This window comes from Penaeus chinensis, chromosome 15, assembly GCF_019202785.1.
Source record: "Penaeus chinensis breed Huanghai No. 1 chromosome 15, ASM1920278v2, whole genome shotgun sequence".
Lineage (NCBI taxonomy): Eukaryota > Metazoa > Arthropoda > Malacostraca > Decapoda > Penaeidae > Penaeus > Penaeus chinensis.
This window is the reverse complement of record NC_061833.1, coordinates 20,302,830-20,312,829: the sequence shown is the minus strand read 5'-3', so window position 1 is coordinate 20,312,829 and position 10,000 is coordinate 20,302,830. Positions and strand designations below refer to the sequence as shown.

The 10,000-nt window shown below is 49.8% G+C and overlaps 1 protein-coding gene across 3 annotated transcripts in view; it reads right to left on the bottom strand.

Annotated features, from left to right (window-relative positions):
* Positions 1-10,000, bottom strand: part of LOC125032673 (ceramide glucosyltransferase-like) — an 82,395-nt gene that overhangs the window by 65,708 nt on the left and 6,687 nt on the right. For 2 of the 3 annotated variants that reach the window (XM_047623924.1, XM_047623926.1), the window contains exon 1: positions 7,831-8,214. The exons of the other annotated variant lie outside the window; for it this stretch is intronic. The gene's annotated coding sequence lies outside the window, so the exon portion shown is untranslated. Of the gene's footprint in view, positions 1-7,830; positions 8,215-10,000 lie in introns of those variants that run through there. 3 annotated transcript variants of the gene reach the window in all.

Here is a 10,000-nt window from a genome sequence, read left to right as displayed (position 1 = left end):
CCGTGATGTGGGTTGTGGGTTGTAGCTAGCGTTGTGTGGTGTGGTGTGGTGTGGTGTGGTGTGGTGTGGTGTGGTGTGGTGGGCGTGGCGTAGTGTGGTGTGATGGGCGTAGCATGGTGTGGCGAGTGTGTGTTGTGTGGTAGGATTTGATGTGGATGCGTTGTGGCGTGGCGTGGCGTGGTGTGGCGTGGCGTGGCGTGGCGTGGCGTGGCGTGGTGTGGTGTGATATGATGTGGTGTGGTATGGTGTGCGTGTGGTGTGATGCATGCGTGTGTGTTGTGCGTATGCGTGTTTGGAGGAGGGAAGGTGCCTCCTCCCCTCCCACCACTCCTCCCATTCCCTACCTTCGCATGCCTCAACAATCATGAATAATAACAATCACATACATTATGCCACAGCAAACAGGGGGAGGGGGGCGAATGGGGGAGAAGTGCGGGGGGGGGGGGCGGAGGAACCAAATGTAGGTCATGCAGGTTCTACGTCTCCGCTTTTGGCTGGGGGGAGGGGGGGTGAGCAAACGAAAGGGGAAGAGGGAGAAGCGCGATGATAAATGACATAACAACACGAAGGCGCAGATGAAGAGATGAGTAAATATGTAGAATGAATGAATCGATGTCAGGCGATAATTCGAACAACTAACATTTGAATTGGAGTGAGTGAAGTTAAAGGCAGGAGGGGAAGGGTAAGGGGTAAGGGAGGGAGTGAAGGCGAAGGGGAGTGAAGGCGAAGGGGAGTGAAGGCGAGAAGGAGAGGGAGGTAAGGGTAGTAAGTAGGGAGGAATTGAGGGAAGGGACAGAGTGGGAGAAAGGGAATAGAGGAAGAGGGGGGGGTGAGGGAAATGCGAGGGAGAGGGAGATGAAAGCGTGAGCAGGAAAGAGTGACGGGAGGAGGAGGGCAGAGGCAGAGGGAGAAGAGATGAAAGCGAGGGAGGGAGAGAGAGGAAGAGTATGAAGACAGGCCTAACAGAACAATAGAAGAAAGGAGAAGTGGGAAGAAGAGGAGCCAAGAGACCGAAAGGGAGGGGAAGAGAGAGGGGAGGAGACATGGGACAGAAAGCGAAGGGGGTGAAAAAAAAGACCCATAGACCTCCATTAGTCATCACCATTATTTCCCCTCAATGAGCCTCCAGTCTCCCTTACCCCCTCATTAAAATTCCAAGCCAGGCTCCTCTCTCTCTCTCTTTCCATACCAAATGCCTCAGGACTGCCAAGGAACTCAACAGACCATCATTTTCCTTCTATGTGGAGCTCTGACACGGCCGGCCCTCGACCCCAACGTCCCAACCAGTTGCTTCCGAGAAAGTACCGGCGGCGGTGTGGTGTGGCGAGTGTGTGTTGTGTGGTAGGATTTGATGTGGATGCGGTGTGGTGTGGTGTGGTGTGGTGTGGTGTGGTGTGGTGTGGTGTGGTGTGGTGTGGTGTGGTGCGGTGTGGCTAAATAAGGCTTTCATTCAGCTTTCTTTTCGGAGTCTGATTTTTTTTTTTCAGACATGTTCTTGGATCGAGGGCTATATCATATTCAAGGATCTGCCGTCTTTCCTGCCAGAACGGTATATGGAAAGCACATGGATGCCTGTGTATACCCATTTAACCCATTGTAGCCGGGGAAAATGAATAAAAAATGGGGAAAATGCTGTGCCCATTTTTTTGTGAAATGTCTGCCTTACCTGATTTCACCTTTCCTTGAATTGGCGGGGAAATTTATTTTTTACTAGTGCTATGAATATTGATGGTGTTATTTTTATTATAAACAGTATAATTACTATAATATTATAAGCATTAGTAATAGCAAAAGAATATAACGTAAAATACTTTCGTAAATTAAAGAAAAGGGTAAATGGGCGAGACAGGCAGTACTCGTAATTGGCTCATTGGTGATTTAGTACAAGTGTAGCCATCTATGCGTAAAGACAATTAAACAAGTAAACTCACAGTGGGCATGGCACGGACACGTAAAATGAGAATGGGTTAATAAATGATGGTTATAGGCGGATCGTCTTAAATATGTATACACACAGTCTAAAAGAAAAGAAAAGAAAAAAAAAACATAAGGTGCTTAGACTGTGATTCTACACGGAAATGTACCCTTTCTTTTTTCTTTTCAAGGTACTGTAATGGAAATTCCGAAAGAACCATATATCAATCCTTTTTTCTATTCTACTATCGATTCTATTCTTCCATTCTATTATCTAATCATATAGCTCTGGCTCCCTCTTCGTATCTATCCGTACTCAGCCACTCGCATTCAGTTGCTTATCGCCCTGGTTTTTTTCCTCATCTATCTCCAACGTTGCTCATGTTATCACATCCATTTTCATTTCCTTCCTGTACACCGTCTTCACCATCGGTTCTTTCTCAATCAATCTCCATCTCCATCTCTTTTGCACGCACGCACGCACGCAAACACGGACACAAACACGCGCAGACACACATCGGCAGCCCGACACGACCGTCCATGAGTAAAACTTGCACCAACGCCTCCCTGATAACTTATCTCTTTATCGAAGCGATTCCACCGAGGTAAGGGCACCGGCGGCACCTCCTCCCGCAGCGCCACCTAGCCCGGCGCAGGACCCGTTCTCCTTTAAGGGGATCCCCTTAACGCCTCCCTTAAAAATGAAGCTTTGACGCCACTGATCCACCCGACACAACTCTCCCCCCCTCCCCCTCCCCCGCCCCTTCATATGGAATGAAACCAGCTATTAAGTCACTCCAAGGTCGCCAACTTCCGATCGCATATCTGGCCCTAAATGCCCTCCCCTCACTCTCCTCTGGCAACGTCGCAGAGGTGATAATCTTGCCGGGGATCAACGCCCTACATCCAACATTTAAAGTCTGAGGAATGTGCTCCCATAGCTGCAACATTCTCTTGCGCAACTCGCCCTTCTCATTCCTCTTCCTTTCGTTACGTGTGTGCATATGTAGATTAGCATATGTATATATGCAGTTGTATATTTGTGTGTATATGCATGCATGTGTACGGTGTACATGCACGCATGTGTACGGTGTACATGCGTGTCTGCATGTGTGCGCTTCTACGGGTGTGCGTGTCTGCATGTGTGCGCTTCTACGGTTGTGCGTGTCTGCATGTGTGTGTGCCCCCACGGGTGTGCATGTCTGCATGTGTGCACTTCTACTTGTGTGCATGTCTGTATGTGTGCACTTCTACTTGTGTGCGTGTCTGCATGTGTGCACTTCTACCTGTGTGCGTGTCTGCATGTGTGCACTTCTACCTGTGTGCGTGTCTGCATGTGTGCGCGCCTCTACATGCGTGCATGTCTGCATGTGTGTGTCTGCATGTGTGCGCGCCTCTACATGCGTGCATGCGTGCATGTCTGCATGTGTGTGTCTGCATGGGTGTGCACCTCTACGTGTGTCTACATGTGTGCGTGTCTGTGTGCTTCCACAGGGGTGCGTGTCTGTATGCTTCCATGTGTGTTTGCCTCTACATGTGTGCGTGTCTGCATATGTGTCTCTACATGTGTGCGTGTCTGCATATGTGTCTCTACATGTGTGCGTGTCTGCATATGTGTCTCTACATGTGTGCGTGTCTGCATGTGTGCGTGTCTGCATATGTGTGTCTCTACATGTGTGCGTGTCTGCATATGTGTGTCTCTACATGTGTGCGTGTCTGCATATGTGTGTCTCTACATGTGTGCGTGTCTGCATATGTGTGTCTCTACATGTGTGCGTGTCTGCATATGTGTCTCTACATGTGTGCGTGTCTGCATATGTGTGTCTCTACATGTGTGCGTGTCTGCATATGTGTGTCTCTACATGTGTGCGTGTCTGCATATGTGTCTCTCTACATGTGTGCGTGTCTGCATATGTGTGTCTCTACATGTGCGTGTCTGCATATGTGTGCATATGTCTGCATATATGTGCCTCTATGGGTGTGTGTGTCTGCATGTTTGTGTACCTCTACGTGTGTACAGGTCTGCATGTGTGTGTGCCTCTACGTGTGCGCGTGTCTGTGTGCCTCTACGTGTGCGCGTGTCTGTGTGCCTCTACGTGTGCGCGTGTCTGTGTGCCTCTACGTGTGCGCGTGTCTGTGTGCCTCTACGTGTGCGCGTGTCTGTGTGCCTCTACGTGTGCGCGTGTCTGTGTGCCTCTACGTGTGCGAGTGTCTGTGTGCCTCTACGTGTGCGCGTGTCTGTGTGCCTCTACGTGTGCGCGTGTCTGTGTGCCTCTACGTTGTGGCGTGTCTGTGTTGCCTCTACGTGTTTGTGCGCGTGTCTGTGTGCCTTACGTTGTGCGCGTGTCTGTGTGCCTCTACGTGTGCGCGTGTCTGTGTGCCTCTACGTGTGCGCGTGTCTGTGTGCCCTCTAGTGCGGTGTTGTTTTTGTGCGCGTTGTCGTGTGCCTCTAGTGTGCGCGTGTCTGTGTGCCTCTACGTTGCTGGTGTCTACGTGTGCACTGCTTGTGCTCTACGTGTGCGCGTGTCTGTGTGCCTCTACGTGTGCGCGTGTCTGTGTGCCTCTACGTGTGCGCGTGTCTGTGTGCCTCTACGTGTGCGCGTGTCTGTGTGCCTCTGCGTGTGCGCGTGTCTGTGTGCCTCTACGTGTGCACGTGTCTGTGTGCCTCTGCGTGTGCACGTGTCTGTGTGCCTCTGCGTGTGCGCGTGTCTGTGTGCCTCTGCGTGTGCGCGTGTCTGTGTGCCTCTGCGTGTGCGCGTGTCTGTGTGCCTCTGCGTGTGCGCGTGTCTGTGTGCCTCTGCGTGTGCGCGTGTCTGTGTGCCTCTACGTGTGCGCGTGTCTGTGTGCCTCTACGTGTGCGCGTGTCTGTGTGCCTCTACGTGTGTGCGTGTCTGTGTGCCTCTACGTGTGTGCGTGTCTGTGTGCCTCTACGTGTGTGCGTGTCTGTGTGCCTCTACGTGTGTGCGTGTACGTGTGCCTCTACGTGTGTGCGTGTCTGTGTACCTTTACGTGTGCCTCTACGTGTGTGCGTGTCTGTGTACCTCTACGTGTGCCTCCACAGGGGTGCGTGTCTGTGTGGTTCTACATGTCCGTGTGTGTGTGTGTGTGTGTGTGTGCATCCGTGTGTGTGTGTGTGTGTGTGCATCCGTGTGTGTGTGTGTGTGCATCCGTGTGTGTGTGTGTGTGTGCATCCGTGTGTGTGTGTGTGTGCATCCGTGTGTGCGAGTGCATCCGTGTGTGTGTGTGCATCCGTGTGTGTGTGTGCATCCGTGTATGTGTGTGCATCCGTGTGTGTGTACATCCGTGTGTGTGCATCCGTGTGTGTGCATCCGTGTGTGTGCATCCGTGTGTGTGCATCCGTTGTGTGTGCATCCGTGTGTGTGCATCCGTGTGTGTGTGTGCATCTGTGTGTGTGTGCATCTGTGTGTGTACATCTGTGTGTGTGTGTGCATCTGTGTGTGTGTGTGTGCATCTGTGTGTGTGCATCTGTGTGTGTGTGCATCTGTGTGTGTGTGCATCTGTGTGTGTGCATCTGTGTGTGTGTGCATCTGTGTGTGTGCATCTGTGTGTGTGTGCATCTGTGTGTGCATCTGTGTGTGTGTGCATCTGTATGTGTGTGCATCTGTGTGTGTGTGTGTGTGTGTGCATCTGTGTGTGTGCATCTGTGTGTGTGTGTGCATCTGTGTGTGCGCATCTGTGTGTGTGCATCTGTGTGTGTGCCTCCATGTGTGTGCGTGTCTGTGTGTGTGCCTCCATGTGTGTGCGTGTCTGTGTGTGTGCCTCCATGTGCGTGCGTGTCTGTGTGTGTGCCTCCATGTGTGTGCGTGTCTGTGTGTGTGCCTCCATGTGTGTGTGTGCCTCCATGTGTGTGTGTGCCTCCATGTGTGTGTGTGCCTCCATGTGTGTGTGTGTGTGCCTCCATGTGTGTGTGCCTCCATGTGTGTGTGTGCCTCCATGTGTGTGTGTGCCTCCATGTGTGTGTGTGCCTCCATGTGTGTGTGTGCCTCCATGTGTGTGTGTGCCTCCATGTGTGTGTGTGCCTCCATGTGTGTGTGTGCCTCCATGTGTGTGTGTGCCTCCATGTGTGTGTGTGCCTCCATGTGTGTGTGTGCCTCCATGTGTGTGTGTGCCTCCATGTGTGTGCGTGTCTGTATGTGTGCCTCCATTTGTGTGCCTCCATATGTGTGCCTCCATGTGTGTGCCTCCATCTGTGTGCCTCCATGTGTGTACGTCATGTGTGTGCCTCCATGTGTGTGCCTCCATGTGTGTGCCTCCATGTGTGTGCGTGTCTGTGTGCCTCCATGTGTGTGCGTGTCTGTGTGCCTCCATGTGTGTGCGTGTCTGTGTGCCTCCATGTGTGTGCGTGTCTGTGTGCCTCCATGTGTGTGCGTGTCTGTGTGCCTCCATGTGTTTACACAGATAACAACAAAACGGAGTCGTGCATCGATAACGTGCAGAAATGGCAGGCTGTGGCAAAGGAATGTTCTTTCTTTCCTGTTCCTCTCTAGTAAATCGGAGGACTGTAGTTTCACCGCTCGCCTAAGCTTCATTACGAAATCAGTTCAGTGACCGAGGAGGGACGTAAACAAATGAGCGGAGACATGCCTGCAAAGTGGGCGTTTTAACCCTTCCATAAACCAAATAACATTTCCGGGTAAACGCTGAAAAGGACTCTCGTTCACTGACCTACGACACCCGACCCCTCGTAGACAAGTCGAAAATCCATTAACACCATCTCATTGACATGCAGTCGGGCCATAAATGCATGCTGTAAACTTTCCAACGAAAAACTATTTACTCTTCCGGTCTGGCAAAAGTACTTCACATAGCTCCCCCCCCACCCCCGACTTCCTCACTTTCCCTATAGGTTATACGAACTACGACATGCCAAACAGTCAAACATCCGTACAAACAAGTTTACCTGTTCTCTCCCTCTCCCTCTCCCTCTCCCTCTCCCTCTCCCTCTCCCTCTCCCTCTCCCTCTCCCTCTCCCTCTCCCTCTCCCTCTCCCTCTCCCTCTCCCTCTCCCTCTCCCTCTCCCTCTCCCTCTCCCTCTCCCTCTCCCTCTCCCTCTCCCTCTCCCTCTCCCTCTCCCTCTCCCTCTCCCTCTCCCTCTCCCTCTCCCTCTCCCTCTCCCTCTCCCTCTCCCTCTCCCTCTCCCCTCTCTCCCCTCTCTCTCTCTCTCTCTCTCTCTCTCTCTCTCTCTCTTCCACTTCCACCCCCCCGACCACCACTATCATTTACAACCGCCCTCAGTCAACCCAAGGGATTTCCTCTCCCAGATTCATACCCACGAGTCACTTCCTGCTTGGGGAAAATCCTGCCCAGTGTCTCGCTTCCTGTGGGTGAGAAACCTCCACGCCCATTTCTCTTGGCCTGGCGCCTTCCTCCGAAACTCTGCTCGAAATTCAGTTATAAGTGTACTGGAGCCCTTGCCTAGCGAAATGAAGGGAATAAATTAATTTATTTATTCCCCTCACGTGAAACGGGGAGGGGGGGGGGGGAATGCAGGAGCCCTTGCAAGTGGTCTGCCTTGCACAGCTCACGTGATCTGGCATAAAAACACATCACACAGTTGCGGATATTCCGCATTATCCCTCCCTCCATCCACGGATGCCAGGATATATTCTAGCACGGGCGATAAAGGAAAGATAAAAAGGGTAAAAACAAACAAACAAAGCTTAAAGAAAAAAATATACAGGTTTGGTGATTCCTCTCACTGCCATTAGAGGCGGATCCCGCGTGATATTCACGTTATCACTATTACTTCACTTTTACTCACCCGATATATTTCAGCACTCGGTTTACAAAAACCCAGTTAATATAGCTACGACTAATTTCAAATCGAGTAGAGAAAAGGCGCACACATGTACACAAAAAAGGTAATTTTCGTGGATGTAGATTTCCGTTTCTCACCTGTCTTTCAACGCGTGGTTACAGACGTCTCTTAGAGGAGTCATCTTGAAGCCATTCACTGTTCTTATTTTGCATAAAATTACACTGCAGTGCTTCCGCCCAATTTGATATTTTCCCAAGGCTTTAAATCACTTATCCTGAAGCGCAGGATTGCAGTCACTTGTTTTAAATTCAACTTATTCCACAACATCCGCCTCCGTTTGCCGTTTGCAGTTATCAGGGGTATTTCGAACGCCAAGATGACTCACTGTCTTTCAGTGGTTAGACCTATCCACCACGGTAAGAATAGAGCAGAGACTGTCATATATCTCGACGAAGGAACGCTCAGCACCACCCACTCCTGCCGCCTTCCTGGCCTTACTGGCTGTAGGAAAATAAGAGCGAGTTTTTCAACGCCTCCGATCTGACAACTCCTGTCACGTTGCCAGTTTACGTTTAATTATCCTTAGATACACGGACCTATCGTTAGTTTTGCATAAACAGCTGCTTCTATATAGCATTAGAGTCGAGGAAAAGACGCAAACCAAGGAGAATTATCCATATTTAGATGCTTTTAATCACATATTTATTGCTTAGTTGTCAACTGTATACCGGCACGTACTACCATCAACTACCATCTTGAAAAAATATTTGTTAAGTTCACAATGACAATAGTCAATACTGCTTCCTGTCGAACTATCCTAGGGTCCCTCCATATATTCTCCAAATTTCAAAGTTTCGATTGACCAATAACTACCCGAAGGAAATTAATTATTTAATGGTTCATGAAGCGGTCGATATTCAACCGGCAAGGCGCATGCGCTGTCGTTGTGGTGACATCACTGAGCGCTTCTATTTAAATCTAGCGTTATTTTTCCTTTCTTGCGTGTTCGATTACCCCAAAAAAAAAAAAAGTGTTCAATTGTTAAGAAATATCTTTCGTCTGTATCTGTATCAACAAAATTGCATATAGTTTGTTTCACTTGCTCTTCTTGCCTAATGTTACTCGTTTTGTCTTTCTCAAACTTTCTCTTTCTGTTCAGATTATTTTTTCTTTCTCTGCCTATCTTTCTTTCTCTTTCTTTCTTTCTTTCTTTCTTTCTTCCCCCCCCCCCCCTCTCTCTCTCTCTCTCTCTCTCTCTCTCTCTCTCTCTCTCTCTCTCTCTCTCTCTCTCTCTCTCTCTCTCTCTCTCTCTCTCTCTCTCATTTTTACTCTGATTTTCACTCACTCACTTTCATTCACTCTCACTCTCATTCTCACTCTCACTTTTCTCTGTTCCTCTCCCTCTCACTCGCCTGTGCGTGTTTTAATTAACCTGAGTATATAATATGTGTGTGTGTTTGTTTGTATGTTTGTTTGTTTGTCTGTGTGTTTGTTTGTTTGTGTGTGTGTTTGTTTGTTTGTTGGTCTGTGTGTGTGTGAGAGAGAGAGAGAGAGAGTGAGTGAGTGAGTGAGTGAGTGAGTGAGTGAGTGAGTGAGTGAGTGAGTGTGAGTGAGTGAGTGAGTGAGTGTGAGTGTGTGTGTGTGTGTAGGTGAGAAAGAGAGAGAGTGTGTGTGTGTGAGTGAGTGAGTGAGTGAGTGAGTGAGTGAGAGTGAGTGAGTGAGTGAGAGTGAGTGAGTGAGTGTGTGTGTGTGTGAGAGAGAGAGAAAGAGAGAGAGAGAGAGAGACAGAGAGAGAGACAGAGAGAGAGAGAGAGTGTGTGTGTGTGAGTGAGTGAGTGAGTGAGAGTGAGTGAGTGAGTGAGTGAGTGAGTGAGTGAGTGAGTGAGTGAGTGAGTGAGTGAGTGAGTGAGTGAGTGAGTGAGTGAGTGTGTGAGTGAGTGAGTGAGTGAGTGAGAGTGTGTGTGTGTGTGTGTACACAATGCCCATGTAGAGCTAGATAATTCAAAAGCATACGTGGACTCGGAGTAAGCCACATCCCACTGACCCCCCTCCTTATCCCAATGAGAACGTCGCAATGCCCCCCCCCCCCCTCTCCAGCATTTGCAACATGCCCTCCTCCATAATCCAGTCTCTGCGGGACATCTAGCACGCCTTATCTCTTGTGCAGAACATTCGACATGCGCGCCCATGCCTAACTCCGTTTCTCGCAGGCAGAAGGTACCGAGCTCAATGAACGCAAAGAGGAACAGTGTATATGCAGATTAGTGTTTTTTTGTGTGTGTGTTTTTTGACTCTGTTCAAGATTTG